Source organism: Gorilla gorilla, chromosome 16, assembly GCF_029281585.2.
Source record: "Gorilla gorilla gorilla isolate KB3781 chromosome 16, NHGRI_mGorGor1-v2.1_pri, whole genome shotgun sequence".
Lineage (NCBI taxonomy): Eukaryota > Metazoa > Chordata > Mammalia > Primates > Hominidae > Gorilla > Gorilla gorilla.
In genome coordinates, this window is record NC_073240.2 from 102,676,298 (window position 1) to 102,694,551 (window position 18,254).

At 43.3% G+C, this 18,254-nt stretch overlaps 1 protein-coding gene across 4 annotated transcripts in view; it reads right to left on the bottom strand.

Annotated features, from left to right (window-relative positions):
- PCSK6 (proprotein convertase subtilisin/kexin type 6) overlaps positions 1-18,254 on the bottom strand; it is a 190,808-nt gene that overhangs the window by 109,208 nt on the left and 63,346 nt on the right. The window lies entirely within an intron of this gene.

The window sequence follows — 18,254 nt, forward strand, 5'->3', positions numbered from 1 at the left end:
TCTACAGCTTAAACTGTTCTCTTAAAATGCTCACAGGCCTAAACTGCTTAATGGAAACACTAATGAGACTGAATTCTGTGACTCAGAATTAACATAATTAACCAATTTATGGGCATGGATTAATTTAGCTGTTATGTACTTAACATTTTCGTGTTTATGAAAGGAAAAACATGATTCAGTTCCCCAATCAAAATATGGAGCAAAAACACCAACAGGAATCTGGTCGCTGCTGTTTACTTTTCCTTCCCAGAAACAGGGCAAACATGGTCTGAAAAGATGCGCCTATATCTGGGGGCCTGAGCAGGGGAGCTTTTCTGTTTGTCAGGTGGGAGGGCTCCCCGCGGTCTCCAGCTGCCCCTGCTGCAGGCCCCAAATGCAGCCTACTCCAGACCAGCCTCAGGGAGCCTGCCCTGTGGGCTGGCGATGCTTCTGAAAAGCAGGGAGGCTGGGCGCGGTGGCTCACGCCTGTAATCCCAGCACTTTGGGAGGCCGAGGCGGGCGGATCACGAGGTCAGGAGATCAAGACCATCCTGGCTAACACAGTGAAACCCCGTCTCTACTAAAAAGGCAAAAAATTAGCCGGGCGTGGTGGCAGGCGCCTGTAGTCCCAGCTACTCGGGAGGCTGAGGCAGGAGAATGGTGTGAACCCAGGAGGTGGAGCTTGCAGTGAGCCGAGATCGCGCCACTGCGCTCCAGCCTGGGCGACAGACCAAGACTCCGTCTCAAAAAAAAAAAAAAAAAAGCAGGTAAAGTGTACCATAATGCAGTGTCCCTCATGACACCCCTCCTGCCTTAGGAAAGTGTCTGAATCTGGTTAAGTATCAGCACACGTAAGGAACTTGCTAAAGGGTAGAAGCCTGGTAAAGTTACAGGGGCGAGGGCTCCACTCACCTCCCCTGCATATTGCAAGCTTCCCTGAGACAGCAGGTTCCACTCCGGCCAAGCCAGCACACCTGGCTCGCCAGCAAGCTTTTCTCAAAGGATGCCGCATGGGGCATGAAGCCAGGAGGACCTGGTGCAGTGGATGGGATCACATCCTCAGCCTGCATTCTGGGAGGGGCCTTCACACTTTTTTGTTTGTTTGTTTTTTTGAGTTTGAGTCTTGCTCTGTTGCCCAGGCTGGAGTGCAGTGCCACAGTCATGGCTCACTGCAGCTTCAAACATCTAGGCTTAAGAGATCTTCCTGCCTCAGCCTCCTGAGTGGCTGGGATTACAGGCATGAGCCACCATGCCTGGCTAATTTTTAAATTTTTTGTAGACACAGGGTCTCACTATGTTGTTGAGGCTGGTTTCAAACTCCTGGCCTCAAGTGATCCTCCTGCCTTGGCCTCCCAAACTGCAGGGATTTTGTGTGAGCCACTGTGCTTGGCCAGGGCCTTTAGAATTTTGCAGGCCCCAGCAGGAAGGGCTTGCCATGAAGCTCAGCCTGCACTCACCTTGGAGGTGAGCTGACGGCAGTGGAGGCAGCCAAGCTGGAGCCCCCCACCACCAATGCCACCCTGAAGCAGATGGGCTGGGAGGGAAGGAGCATTAGAGAGAGAGAGAAGGAGAACTATGTGCCAGGTCAAAATTAAAAAGACAAAAAGGTGAACAGAGCAAGAGAGCAAAGAAAGGATGAATAAGAGGAGGGGCTAGGAAATGCCTGCTGCCCTCTCTCACTCCCTCCTGTGCTGTTCACATTATCATACCTTTTTAGGCCAGGAGGAAGAGGCGAGGCCAAAATATGCTTGGAAGGAATCAGAATTCAGTCAAGAAGTATACAGTTATACGCTGTGAAGGCTTCCCCTTCTGCTTCTGTTTCTGGCCACTGGGCTCGGTGGCAGCTGTTCTCATCTGGTCACCGCTGTGTCCTAGCATCAGAAGGCTACGATTGCAAAGGTGGAATCCAGGCTTCAGGGCAACAGGCCTGAGCTCAAGCCTCTGCGCTGCCTCTTGGCAGCTGTGTGAACCCAGATGTGGCAATTCATCTCTCTGTTAGTCTCCCCTGGTGGGAAACGGCCATGATCATGTCCAGCGCACAAAGGCACACTAAGAACTGGATGCAAAGATGACTACAAGTGCTTGGCAACCAACAGCAATCGGCAAGAGGTGTCACCATCTGCACTACAGTGAAAAGACTCAAGAGACCCGACCCAGGAGGAAGACTGAGCACGCAGCCTACCTCTCCCCAGGGCCTGGATCCCTAGGAATAAAACTTAAAACGAACAAATCTGAACCAGCCCTGGGAAACAAGATCAGCACAGACGAGCTGTCTTGAGGCACTGAGGAAAGACGGGAAGCAGAGGGCATCAAGTAGCAGCAGGAGGCAGGGTCCTGGCGCGAGGACTTCTGAGTGGGAAACAATTCCAGAGCTGAGGAAGGTGCCAGGCTGGGCGTGCAAGGACAGGAGGAGCCCCAAACAGGCCTCGGAGTAAGGAGCTAGGGTGGCAGGTCTCAGCCTCCAGGCTGAGTGGGGACAGCAGCAGAGTCATCTTGAGGCTGGTGCAGTGAGACAGGGTCCTAAGGCCAGAGCACCAGGACGATGCCCTGGGAGCGGGGAGTCCGCCTCGCACCCTCTCAGAAGAAATGCTATCAAGCAACAGCTCCCTCCACTCCACATCACAGAAAGACCCCTGCCGTCAGAGCAGACAACCACCCACAGCCACGTGGGGATCTGTGAGCACGTGCAGGGGTGGACGACCAAGAAGCAGCCCGTGTTTGAGGAAAACCCATCCCAAGAAAGAGGGGCACCCAATTAAAAAGCAACATGAACAAAACCAGAGGGACCCGACGAGACAGGGCCAATAGAACAAATGGAAAAAACCATACACAATAAGTAGGCCACATACCACAGCAAGGAACCGTGGCACCAGCCCCACCTACGGCAGCACAGCCTGAGTGGCAAGCCTAGACCTCCACCCATGCGAGAACGAGATGAGGTGCCCGGCCTCGCTGCTGGGGCATGTCAGGAAACAGCAGGTAGGAAGCAGGGCTTTTACCTCCAGCAACCTCAAAAGGGGCCCACTTGCATGGTGCCAGCAGATACCATGCCATGAGCCTGGTCTTCCAACCACACCCAGCAGGAACAACGTGTCCCCTCCCTCCCCTGGAGTTGTGTCAGGATGCCTGGTGGAGAGTCAGGAGCCTCACTGCTGCTCACAGTAATGAGGGGACCTGCACTGTGGGGTCACGGGAGGCACACAGGGAGTGGGAACCCCTGCCCCTACTCAGCACTGATAAGGAGACTTCCCACACTTGGGTATCAGCGGAGGCTGAATGGGGGCCCTGGACAACCTACCCGACAATAATGAAATGGTACCCCTTGTCCTCTGCAGCAACAGGGCCAGAGAAGCCAGCTGAAACAGAAGGCTGAAGTCAGGTATAGCCTCATAACATAATGCGAAAATGTACAGGTTTCAAAGGAATATCACATGTCATTCCAAGAATGAATAGGAAGATCTCAAATGCATAAAGACAGACAATCACCGATGCCAACATGGAGGAAACAGGGATGCTGGAACCATCTGACAGACATTTTATTCATTTTCTTCCTCTTTTTAGGTTTACCTTTTAAAATTATTTTTAATTTTTAAGGATATATTAGTTGTATATTAATAAAGATTTTAAAGAGGCCATGATAAAAACACCTAGGTGAGCAATTACAAATATGCCTAAAAAAAATGAAAAAATAGAAAGTCTCAATAAAGAAACTGAAAGTCTCAGCAAAGAAATACATGATATAAAGAGGAACCAAGTAGAATTATTAGAACTGGAAATACAGTAATCAAAAAGCTCAGTGATGGGCTCAATAAGAGAACCCACAGGACAGAGGAAAGAGTGAATTGGAAAATTATATATATATAATTACCCAATCTGAACAATATAAAGAAAAAAATTTAAAAATATGAACAGAGCATTAGGGACTTGTGAGACTATAACAAAGACCTAAACTTCATGTCACTAGAGTGGACAGGAGGAGAGGAAAAAGGGCCAGGCATGGTGGGTCACACCTATAATCCCAGCACTTTGGGAGGCCAAGGTGGGAGGATTGCTTGTGCCCAGGAGTTCGAGGTTACAGTGAGCTATGATCGCCCCACTGCACTCCAGCCTGAGCGACACAGCGAGACCCTGTCTCTAATAATGGAGGAGGAGTGAGGAGGAGGAGGAGGAGGAGGAGGAGGAAAAGTAGTGGGGGCTGGAAAAGTTCTCGAAGAAATAATGGCTAAACGCTCTCCAAATCTGGCAAGAGATATAAACCTACAGATTCACCAAGTTTACTTACAAGTTTTCTAAATTACATTTGACGGTTGAAGCAAAAATTACAACACTGTCTGATGTGGTTCTAAATGAATGTATGTTTAATATGTATGTATATTACAAATATAAATGGGAGAGAATAATGGGATATAAAGGAAGGTAAGGTTTCTGTACCTCACGCTGGTAAAGTGACAACACCCATAAAATTGATTGTGAGAAGTTACATGTGCATAATGTAATACCAAGGGTAGCCACTAAAAAAGCTATACAAGAAGACATACTCAAAAACATTATAAACCAAGTGAGATTTTAAAAAGTGTTCAAGTAACCCACAGGAAGGCAGGAAAAAAAAAAACCAGAGAAACTAAATACAGAGAAAAAAGAATAGAGAAGTTAAAATGGCAGACTTAACCCCTAATGTATCAATAATTACATTAAATATTCACCATCTAAATATAGTAACTAAAAGAGATTGGCAAGTGAATCTAAAAACATGGCCCACGTTTGACAGCAGACCGAGGGGCTACAGTTAGCAACAATATGTTAAATATTTCAGTGTAGAAGAGAGGACCATAGACATGATAAATACCCAAGATGACGGATACCCCAAATGCCTTGACTTGATCATTCTACATTCTATGCATGTAGAAAACATTCACATGTATCTCATAAATATGTAAAATGTTGTTTATCAATAAAAGAAAAAAGAGGCAATTTCTACTATATTGTACTCTTTAATAAAAATTTTTATAGAAGAAAAATAAATTTAAAAAATGGCCCAAATATATGCTATCTACAGGAGACTCAATTCAAATATAACAATATAGGCAAGTTGAAAGTAAAAGGATGGAAAAACATATACTGTACAACCATTAATCAAAGGAAAGTAGAAGTAGCTATATTAATATCAGATAAAGTAGACTTCAGAGCAAAAAAATTCACCTGAGACAAAGAGACGCCCCTTGTCAGCAACACTGAATACCAAAGACCATGGGGTAATACTTTTTAAATTATGAGTGAAAATTATCTTGAACTTAAAGTCAAAACCTAGCCAAATTTGTAGGGAGAAAATAATGACATTTTTAGACTTCAAGGACTCAGAAAATTTACTATCTGTATAACCATTCATACCTATAGCAAGCACTCAAAATATCTTTTAAGAGAATGAATAATTTAATAGATGAGAAAATCGAGTAAAATAAAAAAATCACATAAAAAGATGTAAGAAAAAAGAAACAATGGTGACCAAAGAAATTAGTTAGACTTTATACTTAAGCTCACACAATTGTTGATGCATGATGTAAAGTTGTAAAAATAATATGGAGTTAAATTTTTGAATGATCCCAATTTAAGGAGGTGACGACAGAAAGAAGATGGCAGAGGAGTGGAGCTATGGTAAGTTTCTTATGTTGCTCAGGTGAAAGAGTTAAGTATTGATTAGTGCTAAACACTGTAGAGAAATATAAATCCCAATAACTGTGTTTAAAGAGTAACAGAAAAACAGATTTAGAATGTAAAAATTTCAACCCATTAGAATGAAAGAAAAGAGAAGAAACTACATCTAACCAGCAAAAGGAAGGTAAAGACAGATTGGTAGACAGATGGATGGGCGGATGGATGGATGGATGGACGAATAGGTAAAAACAAATACAATAGAAATAAATCCAAAGATATCTGAAATCAGCACATGTATGAATATAACAAAGTCCTTCTTTAAAGAGACTCTTCAATTGTGTTAAAATATAAATCCAGATACATGCTGCTTATAAAACCAACATTAGAAATAAAGAATATATGAGAAAAAGGATGATAAAATAATTTCACAAGTGTGCTACTTTTATCAATCAAAGTACAGGTGTTATATCAGCCAAAGCACAATTAAAGGGCAAAAATGAGATAGAGAGGATTTTATATTGATGAAGATTCATTATACCTTGTAATGTACCTTGTAAATAGCTGTAAAATGTGTACAGCAAAAACGGAAAGAAACTGACACATCCATAATCATCATGAAAACCAGCATTCCTTCTCAGAAACAGATCAGGTAGACAAAAAGTAAGAGAGACTCCAGAACTTCTGAATGAACTTGATAGAACACACAGGTGATAGAGGCTGATGCCTAAAGGTATCAGGCAGGCAGGGTAAATGGCTGAAGCAGCCAGGTCTGTGAAGGCCACCCGGGGACGGGTAGACTGCCCTTTGAGTTAGGAGCAATCGTAGCCGACTGTTGCCATTAAGGAATGAGGGCCCAGCACAGCCAGAGCTTCTAAGCTTTCATAGAAAGCCCCAAATCCATATTTTTACATAAAATACTGTGATTTGTAAATGTTTACTCAAGTTTTCAAAAATACACTTGTGTGAGTCAAACAAAACATGTCTGCAGGCCAAAGGCAGCTTATGGGCTACCAGTTGCAATCCCTAATCTGATACAGATTTTTTTTACTCAATGAGCATAGAATAAAAATACTCTTCAAACACTGATATGGTTTGGCTGTGTCCCCACCCAAATCTCAACTAGAATTGAATCTCCCAGAATTCCCACATGTTGTGGGAGGGACTCAGGGGGAGGTAATTGAATCATGGGTGCCAGTCTTTCCTGTGCTATTTTTGTGATAGAGAATAAGTCTCATGAGATCTGACGGGTTTATCACGGGTTTCTGCTTTTGCTTCCTCCTCATTTTTCTCTTGCCACCACCATATAAGAAGTGGCTTTCGCCTCCCACCATGATTCTGAGGCCTTCCCAGCCATGTGGAACTGTAAGTCCAATTAAATCTCTTTTTCTTCCCAGTCTCGGGAATGTCTTCATCAGCAGCATGAAAATGGACTAATACAGTAAATTGGTGCCCATAGAGTGGGCATTGCTGAAAAGATACCCCAAAATGTGGAAGCAACTTTGGAACTGGGTAACAGGCAGAGGCTGGAACAGTTTGGAGGGCTCAGAAGAAGACAGGAAAATGTGGGAAAGTTTGGAACCTCCTAGAGATTTGTTGAATGGCTTTGACAAAAATGCTGATAGTGATATGAACAATAAGGTCCATGGTCAGGTGGTCTCAGATGGAGATGAGGAACTCATTGGGAACTGGAGCAAAGGTGACTCTTGTTATGTTTTAGCAAAGAGACTGGCAGAATTTTGCCCCTGCCCCAGAGATCTGTGGAACTTTGAACTTGAGAAAGATGATTTAGAGTATCTGGCAGAAGAAATTTCTAAGTAGCAAAGCATTTAAAAGGTGACTTGGGTGCTGTTAAAGGCATTCTGTTTTAAAAGGGAAGCAGAGCATAAAAGTTCAGAAAATTTGCAGCCTGATGATGCAGTAGAAAAGAAAAACCCATTTTCTGAGGAGAAATTCAAGCCGGCTGCAGAAATCTGCATAAGTAACAAGGAACCTAACATTAATCCCCAAGCCCACGGGAAAATGTCTCCAGGCCATGTCAGAGACCTTCACAGCAGCCCCTCCCATCAGAGGCCCAGAGGCCCAGGAGGAAAAAGTGGTTTCATTGGCCACGCCCAGGGTCCTCGTACTGTATGCAGCCTAAGGACTTGGTGCTCTGTGTCCTAGCCACGTCAGTCGTGGCTGAAAGGAGCCAACATACAGCTTGGGCTGTGGCTTCAGAAGGTGGGAGCCCCAAGCTTTGGCAACTTCCACTTGTGTGTTGAGCCTGCAGGTGCACAGAAGTCAAGAACTGAGGTTTGGGAACCTCCACCTAGATTTCAGAAGCTGTAGGGAAACACCTGGATGCCCAGGCAGAACTTTGCTGCAGGGGTGGGGCCCTCATGAAGAACCTCTGCTAGGGCAGCGCAGAAGGGAATTGTGGGGTCAGAACCCCCACAAAGAGTCCCTACTGGGGTACTGCCTAGTGGAGCTGTGAGAAGAGGGCCACCGTCCTCCAGACCCCAGAATAGTAGATCCACTGGCAGCTTGTACCATGTGCCTGGAAAAGCTACTGTATTATATTATATCCTGTGCTATTCTCGTGATAGTGAATAAGTCTTATGAGATCTGATGGGTTTATCAGGGGTTTCTGCTTTTGCTTCCTCCTCATTTTTCTCTTGCCGCCGCCATGTTAAGAAGTGCCTTTCACCTCCCACCATGATTCTGAGGCCTCCCCAGCCATGTGGAACTATAAGTTCAATTAAATCTCTTTTTGTTCCCAGTCTTGGGTATGTCTTTATCAGCAGTGTGAAAACGGACTAATGCAAACACCCATTGGCATATTTACAAAAACTGAACGTGTATTAGGACACAAAGATATTCTCCATAAATTCCAAAAGGCAGAAAATATACAGAACATTCTGTGAACCCAATATAATAAAGTTAAAAATTAACAACAAAACGAGCATCAGAAAATCTACACAGTTGAAAAATTTTATAAATCTCTTCTAAATAACCCCTGGGTTAAAGAGAAAAATCTAAGCTGAAACGTACAATTATTCAGAAATATATAGCAAGAAAAGCACCATATAATTAAACTAGTAAGAGGTGATGAAAGGAGAATGTATGATTATTTATTTATTTATTAGAACACATAAAATCCTGAAAATAAAGAACTAAATACACATTCCATTCAAGGAATTAGAACACAGCAACAACAAATTTAAAAGCTGAAGGAATTAATAAATAAAAGCAGAAATTTATGACGTAGAAAATAAAGGAACTCAATTAAAAAAAACCTAGTTCTCCGCAAAAGCCTGTTTTTTTTTATTTTTACTTACACTATTTTTTATAATTTCAACTTTTACTTTAGATTCAGGGGGTATATGTGCAAATTTATTACATGGGTATATTGTATGACACTGAGGTGAAAAAACCTATTTTATTAAAAATAGAAATTTTTCATCAATCAAGGGAAAAAAGAGATGTCACAAATAAGATTAGAAACAATTATAACTATAAACATGGAGGATGTACTTTTAAATTATGAGCATATGATATTAAATTTATGTCATATATTTGAAAATCTTGAAAAATTGATGATTTTCTAGGAAGATTTAATTACAAAAATCTCAAGAAGAAACAGAAAACCTGAATAGGTCTAGTCCTTTTGAAAGTCACCATATCCAATCAGACTAGTTAATCAGCTCTACCAACACTTCAGAAATCAGGCACTATCCACAATATATTAACTATTTCAGAGCACAGGAAAAGAAAGTTTCCTAACTCATTCTATGAGACTGGCCTGACTCTGATAAACAAGTTAGAGAGAAACATCACAAAACACAGAAACTGTGATTCTATCCATTTTATAAATAAAGTTGTAAAACCATAAGAAGACATCAGCAGTTGAATGCAGATGTATCAAAAGAACAATACTCATGAGCAAATGGAACTTATTTCAAAAATGAAAGAAAAAGTTTCCAATTTAGGATTTTTTTTTTTTTTGAGGCAAAGTCTTACAGGGCTGGAGTGCAGTGGTGCCATCTCGGCTCACTGCAGCCTTTGTCTCCCAGCTTCAAGTGATTCTCCTGCCTCAGCCTCCCGAGTAGCTGGGATTACAGGTGCCGGCCACCATGCCTGGCTAATTTTTGTATTTTTAGTACAAATAGGGTTTCAACATTTTGGCCAGGCCGGTCTCGAGCTCCCGACATCAAGTGATCCACCCACTTTGACCTCCCAAAGTGCTGGGATTACAGGCGTGAGCCACTGTGCCTAGCCCAGTTTAGGAAATCTATTAATGTAACTTATTACACTACACAGATTGAACAATAAAGTTGAAAAACAATATAATAATCTCAATAGATACTTTTAAATATTCAATATTCATTCCTGATTAAATCTCTTAGAAATCTAGGAATATAATAAAATTTTCTCAACTTGATAAAGGGTAACTACGGGGAAGACATTTACAAATGGCATAAAATTAGAAGTATTCCTGTATAAGTCAGAAATCAAACAGAACCCATAAACCACCACTATTCAATATTCATCAAGAACTGCTACATATTCAAATAAGGCAAGAAAAAGAGAGTTATTAATATTAAAGAGATAAAACCACCATTATATTTACAGATAGCTATTATTTAACATCTCTCCAGAAAAGCCAAGAGAATCCAAGGGAAAAGCAACAGCACCCACAGAGATCAATAAGGTGACCAGAAACAAAACCCAACATACAAAAATCAATAGCTTTCCTATATCCATTTCAATAATGACCAATTAGAAATATAAATTTTTTAAAAATCTAGATATATATCTAATAAGAAATGTATAAAATCGATATGGAGAAAGTGATAAAACTTTAAAAAACGATGTAAAAGAAGACCTGAATAAACAAAAACATACCATGCTCCTGGGTGGGAAGGCTCAATATTGTAAAGATGTCATTCTCCCCCAATTAATCTATAATTTCCAAGCAATCCCAATCAAAATCCCAACAGGGCTTTTTTTTTTTTTAATGGAACTTGACAAGCAGATTCTCAAGTTCATCTGAAAGAGAAAATGTGCAAGAATAGCCAAGTAATTTTTGAAAAGGAACCATAAGAGAAAATTTGCCCTATCAGTTACCAAAAAAACAAAAACAAAACCCCAAAACTCTCCTAAACTGTAATAATTCAAAGCGTGGTATTGTTAGGGCTTATGAAGGAACTGACTAAGGAAACGTAAGGGCGGACCCAGTGTCCATATGGGGATCTAGGATGTGATGAGGGCCACATGTGGCAATCACCAACTATTGATTTGGGGGGATCTCTCTTTCACACTACTCACAGAAATAAATTCCATATGGATCAAAAAGCTGAACAGAAAGGCTGGTTGTAGTGGCTCACACCTGTAATCCCAGTACTTTGGGCAGCTGAGGCAGGTGGATCACCTGAGGTCAGGAGTCCGAGATCTGCCTGGCCAACATAGTGAAACACCGTCTTTACATAAAAAATACAAAAAAATTAGCCAGGCATGGTGGTGGGCACCTGTAATCCCAGGTACTTGGGAGGCTGAGGCAGAAGGATTGCTTGAACCCAGGAGGTGGAGGGTGCAGTGAGCTGAGATCATGCTACTGCACTCCAGCCTGGGTGACAGAGTAAGATTCTGTCTCAGAAAAAAAAAAAAAGCTAAACAGAAAAGAGAAAACCATAAAAATTTTAAGACCAATTATTGTCCTAAGACTAAGTTTTTAGAGGAAATACAAAACAGGTTTACTATCTTGGGCAAGATCCCAAACTCAAGAGTCATGAAGGAAGATGAACAAATTTGACATCATAAAAACTTTACTTTGTTTTTTTGAGACAGGGTCTCACTCTGTCACCCAGCTGGAGTACAATGATGCAATCATGGCTCACTGTGGCCTCGACCTCCTAGGCTTATGTGGTCCTCTCACCTCAGCCTCCCAAGTAGCTGGGACTACAAGCACGTGCCACCATGCCCAGCTAAATTTTTCAAAATTCTTTGTAGAGACAGGGTATCACTATGTTGACCAGGTTGGTCTCAAATTTCTGGGCTCAAAAGGTCTTCCTGCCTCAACCCCCAAAGTGCTGGGATTACACGTGTGAACCACTATGCCCAGCCCATAAAAACTTTAAACAGATTTTTATTAAAAAATTATATATGAAAAGGGGGCACAAATCATCAATGTACAGCTTGACAACTTAATATAAAATTAAAGTCTCTCTAAAATGAAAGACATCAGGGACCAGTGACCGCACAGGGGTACCCCACTCTCCTCTCTGGAAACAATGAAGATGGCACATGCCTCTGTGGATTCCTGACAGTGTAAAATTTCTCCCCAGGGTAGGTGCTAATGCACCTGAAGGCAACACACCTAGGGAAACTGGGGGTTGAAGGAGTTTTATTTCTTTTTTATTTTTTTATTTTTGAGATGGAGTCTCGCTCTGTTGCCCAGGCTGGAGTGCAGTGGCACGATCTTGGCTCACTGAAACCTCCACCTTACAGGTTCAAGCAATTCTCCTGCCTCAGCCTCCCAAGTAGCTGGGACTACAGGTCCCTACCACCACATCCAGCTGATTTTTGTATTTTTAGTAGAGACAGGGTTTCACCATGTTGGCAGGCTGTTCGGGAACTCCTGACCTCAGGTGATCTGCCCACCTCCGCCTCTCAAAGTGCTGGGATTACAGGCACGAGCCACCACGCCTGGCTATTTCTTAAGATATAATTTGGACAGTTCCTCTGTTTCTTTCATTTGATTTAATTATTTTTATGTGACAACATTTATAAGGAATGTGCAGTTTTACAAAGAAAATTGGTTAAACTATGTCCACAGGTTTTCTGACACCTTTCTATTCAAAAGGTGCGACCAAATTTCTCTCCCCTTGAGTGTATTGTTAAACTTAGTGATCCATTTCTAATGCACAGAGTATGGCTGAAGAGATGGTGCGTGACTTCTGAGACGAGGTCATAAAAGACATTGCTGGTTTGGTTTTGCTTTTTCTCTTGAATCACTTGTTATAAAGAAAGCCAGCTACCATGTTATGGGGACACTCAAGCAACCCTCTGGAAAGGTACACAAGGTGAGGAATCAGGGACTCCAGCCAACAGCCCCGTAAGTAACCCATCTTGGAAGTGAATCCTCCAGACTCAGTCAAGTCTTCAGACTACAATCACAGCCAACAGCTTGACTGGAACTTCACCAGTGACCCTGAACCAGAAACATTCAGCAAAGCCACTATCTGTGCTGGAAAACAAGTGTTTGTTGTTTTAAGCAGCTACATTTTTAGAATGACTGCCACTCAGCAATAGATAACTAATACACAATCTAATTGATAACTATAAACCACAAGTTTTAAGTTCAACAATGACAGAGTTGCTTATATCAGATTAACTCTTCTTATTAAAGATAATAATTATAAACTCTGAAAAAATATTTACTTAGGAAAAATTAACTTTTTAAGACCATTGAAGAACAACCAGAAAAAGGCAGAGGTAGGCAGGGGGTTCAATTCTTGACAAACCATACTGGGTATGCTCCAAGTTGACATGACTTTTCCTCTTGAGGGAACTTTCCATTTCTTTTGGTGCAGAGAGGCTAGAACTCAAATACTGAAGTACAGTAAAATGTCATCTTATTCTCCAGAGGAGTCAGGGGATAGAGTTTGGGACTGTCAGAGCTGCTGGAAATTGAGAGGAGAAATTTCAGAAAGGAGAGATCTACAGAAGAGAACATATAAACTCCTCACAACCACTTGGCTGAACCCTGAAGTATACATGGGCAACCCACTAAGAAGTCCAGTAGGAAAACAGCAGCTGAGAGGCTGGAGGAGCTGAGCAGGTATTTCAGCTGCTGCCCACTACAGGGCAGTCCATCTGGAGTTTCAGACTTGCTAAGCTGGAGGTCTGGGTTTAAACATTTCAGGCTTTCCACTGAAATACCAAAGGGTCACGGTCTAGGCGTAAAGACCATATGCTAGGGCTAACGGATTTTCCCTAAGGCTACGCGCAAACCAGAAAGATAGCAAACATTAAAGAATAATCAGGTCTCCACAAGCTCACATTTAACCAACTGCTAGGACGAAACTTTTTTTTTTTTTTGAGACGGAGTCTCGCTCTGTCGCCCAGGCTGGAGTGCAGTGGCGCGATCTCAGCTCACTGCAAGCCCCGCCTCCCGGGTTCATGCCATTCTCCTGCCTCAGCCTCCCAAGTAGCTGGGACTGCAGGCACCCACCACCACGCCCGGCTAATTTTTTGCATTTTTAGTAGAGATGGGGTTTCACTGTGTTAGCCAGGATGGTCTCGATCTCCTGACCTCGTGATCCACCCGCCTCGGCCTCCCAAAGTGCTGGGATTACAGGCGTGAGCCACCGCGCCCGGCCAAGAACTAAACTTAATGATATTCAAAGACAACAGAATCCAGAGTCTCTACAATGTAACAATATCTACCATACAATAAAAAATTACTAGACATATGCAAAGAAAGAGAAATATATGACCCACTGTAAAGAGAAAAATCAGTCATTGTAAACATACTCCTAAAATGGCCTAGATGTTGGAATTAAGTGCAAAAGACTTTAAAGTATTTCTTACAAACATGTTAAAGAGTCTAGAATAAAAGACAGATATCATGACTGAAGAGACGGAGACACAGGAGGGATTCGGAAACAGTAAAACAAGAGTCAAATGGAAATCATAAGACAGAAAAGTAAATATCTGAATTTTTTTTTTTTTTTTTGAGATGGAGTCTTGCTCTGTCACCCAGGCTGGAATGCAGTGGTATGATCTCAGCTCACTGCAACCTCCACCTCCCAGGTCTAAGCCAATTCTCCTGCCTCAGCCTCCAGAGTAGCTGGGATTACAGGCATGTGCCACCACACCTGGCTGATTTTTTGTATTTTTAGTAGAGACGGGGTTTCAGCATGTTGGCCAGGCTGGTCTCGAACTCCTGATATCAGGTGATCCACCCACCTCAGCCACCCAAACTGCTGAGATTACAGGAGTGAGCCACCATGCCCAGCCCTGAAATTTTTTTTAAAGACCAGACTGAACACAACAAAATGAAGGATTAGTTAACTTGAAGTTCAATAAAAATCATCCCATTTGAAGCAGAGAAAAAAGGGTTAAAAAAAAGGAACAGTGCCTCAGTAACCTGTGAGGCGTATTAAGCAATCTAACAACTATAACTGTGCCCACAGAGAGTAGAAAGAAAATGGAACTTAAAAAAATTTGAAGAAATATTGACAATTTTTTTTCCAAATTTTCTTTAAAAAGAATAACCCACTAAGAAGCACAGAAAACCCAAAATGGAATTAATACGAAGAAAACTACACAAAAGAATGTTAGAGCCACAGGCAAAGCACAGATATTTTTAAAAATAACACTATGAAAGCAGCTACAGGGACGGGCCATGGTGGCTCATGCCTGTAATCCCAGCACTTTGGGAGGCTGAGGTGGGAGGATCACTTGAGGCCAGGAGCTTGAGTCCAGCCTGGGCAACACAGCAGTATCTCATCCTACAAGGAAAAAGGTGTGTGTGTTTTTTTTTTAATTAGCTGGGAAAGGTTGTGTTCACCTGCAGTCCCAGATACTTGGGAGGCTCGGGTGGGAGGATCACTTGAGGCCAGGAGTTTAAGGCTGCAGTGAGCTATGATTATGCCACTGCACTCCGACCTGGGTGAGAGAGCAAGACCCCATCTCTTAAAAAAAAACAAAACAAAACAAAAAAAGGAGCCATAGGAACAAATCACATTTCTTAAAAGGGAACAACAATAAGGATGGCAATTAACAATCGACTCATCGTCAAAAACAATGGATACCAGAAGACAACAGAATAACATCTTTAAAGTGTTGAAAGACAAAAAAAAAGTTAGAAGGTCATGTTCAGCATAATTTCTTTTAAGAAAAATGAAGAGAAGCCACTTTCAGATAAAATTGGAGAGAGTTTTTCACTAGCATACCTGAACCTCAACAAATACCAAAAGAGGTGAGAGATAACCTCAATAAATGCCAAAGAGCCTGGAGACAGGCTGAAGATAAATGGAAAGATGGAAATGTGAAGTTAGAAAAAGTAAGGAAGACCAGTCAGTGGAATGGTACACATGCAGGTAAGTGTATTTCTTTTCATAAGTAGTTTGCAGTCAACTACATGTTTAAAACAAGAATAAAAGAAATGCACTGTGGGTTTATAACATGTGAAGTAAAATATATAAAAACAACAGCACAAACAATGACAGTGATGGTGAATGGAAACAATCTTAGATTTACACATTATATAGAAAGTACACTATTAATTCCAGATAGACAGGGATAAGTTAGGATATGCATGATAACAGGGATATTTTTTAATTAATGCATTGAATATGGCTGAGCACGTGCTGCATGTATAATACTGGATATGCCACTGACAGAGAGACGAAAGAGATGAGGGTCACAGTTCTGGGCCTCTAGGAGCTCAGCATGTCTTTGGAGGGAACCAACAAGGAAGATGGCACAGGATCATCTATTGAAGTTAAAGGGGCAGGTAGGAGCCCCAGGGGTGGCAGAGCAGGCACCCCATGAGAGCAGGGCATGAGGGTGTGGCTGAGCTTGACACGGCAGGACTTGACTACCCGTGAGAGTGCTGAGGAGACAATTAGGTTTGAGGCGTGGGGCTGGGGTGAGCAGGCCACATAAAGATCGAGGACATGAGGTGGAGCTCACACCTCTCTGGAAGGTGGGTGTGGGGTTGAGGCTGGCCTTGACCCAAGCATCTGGTGATAGCCACTGGCTCCAAAGCTGCTGCAAGCAGCTTTAGCCTCTCCACACAGGCAGCCAACCCGCTTCCTCCTGGTTCTCCCTCCAAGCCCACCTCTGGGTGGGATGCTGTAACACAGCTCCCTCTCTGAGTGTTCTGGCACACAACAGCGAATTTCCCTGGGATGTCCCCGGAGCTGACCACAGAGCTCTTCCTTCTCATGTCTTTATTGTTAGTTGTCACTCAAGAGACTATAATGCATATCCTAACTTATCCCAGTCTATCTGGAATTAATAGTATACTACTTTCTGTATAACGTATAAATCTAAGAGCGTTTCCATTCACCATGACTGTTACCATTCCTGCTGTTGTTTATATACATACATATATATATATATATACATATATAGCTTCATACGTTATAAACCCACAGTGCATTGCTATTATTCTTGTTTTAAACACATGCCAAATTCTATCCCTACATTTTCCAGATCTGGAGGGAGCCCCTTCACTTGCAGGACTCGGGAAACGTAGGGAAAGAGTTTGGTGATGAGTGTAGCGTTATCTACCGGTAACGCTGTATTTACTGTGCACCTCATCTGGGAGGATCTTTATGCATGTTACTTCCACTAACTCCTCCCCACAATCCATGACGCAGGTGTTACCTACCTGTGAGACCCAGGGAGTCCTCTAAACCAGCGCTTCTCACACTGTCACTTGGAGACAAATCCCCTGCGATCTTGTTATAATGCAGACCCTGACTCCGTAGGCCTGGGGTGGGGATTCTGCATTTCTAACGGCTCCCAGAGGATGCCATGCTCAAAGTCTAGGGACTTGGGGGGGCAAGGCTCAAGCAGCTCCAAAGGTGGGGTCCACCCCTCATTCAAAGCAACACAAATGGTTTTTATTCTCCCACTGAGAGTCTCAGCAAGAGGGAAGGAGGAGCTCAGCTATCCCCTGCAGACTTAGCCCAAGCCGATGGTTTCACACATGGTATCTGACTTCATCCTCATAACAAAACTGGGGAGGCAGCTGCCTTGTGGTCATTTCACCCCACAGGTAAAGAAACCTTGGCTCAGAGAGGTTATGTAAGTTGTTCAATGACACACAGACAGTGAGTGGTGGGAATGGAACTGGCACCCAGGTTGGCCCGATTCTACAGATCCTGGAGAGACGTCTCAGGGCTCTGCATCCATCATCAAAGACTCCAGGGAGAACTTATATATCTCAGTTTGCAAGAACTATCCACAAAGGAGCCAGGCCAGTTGACAGAGTCTCCTGATTTGTTCTGCAGAACGCGCCCTTGGGGGTTAATTCTGCTATAAAATGAAAATCCAAGCCACTTTCAAGATTTCCATGGGAAAAGGCAGGCAGAGTCCTAATTAAGTAAAAGCTAAGGACCCTCTTTTCGAAACACAAGAAATTCCCCCAAGGACTGGTAATCCAGGGAACCGTGGCCCAACCTCCCTGCCTGGTACTGCTCATAAGTGGAGCCAAAGCGGCTGCAGCCACCCTCACCAAGGCTCGGTGGCAGAACAGCAGAAAGCGGCTGCAGCCACCCTCACCAAGGCTCGGTGGCAGAATGGCAGAAAGCGGCTGCAGCTACCCTCACCAAGGCTCGGTGGCAGGACGGCAGAAAGCGGCTGCAGCCACCCTCACCAAGGCTCAGTGGCAGGAACAGCAGTGCCCCCCCGGGAAGGTGGTTTCCCACTGCAGCCACCTGAGTGAGCAGGCGCACCTTCGGACTGAGGGGCAGACAGGCCTCCTGGGTGAGGCCGCAGTCCCTGGAGGCCCTCTGGCACTCCTCTCTGCTGCCCCCACTTGCTCAGTTCCCGGGTCAGTGACATGCACCTAGAGGGGCCTTCAGAGCACTTGGTGACTGAGCTGTCACACTGCCGGGCTCCCATGG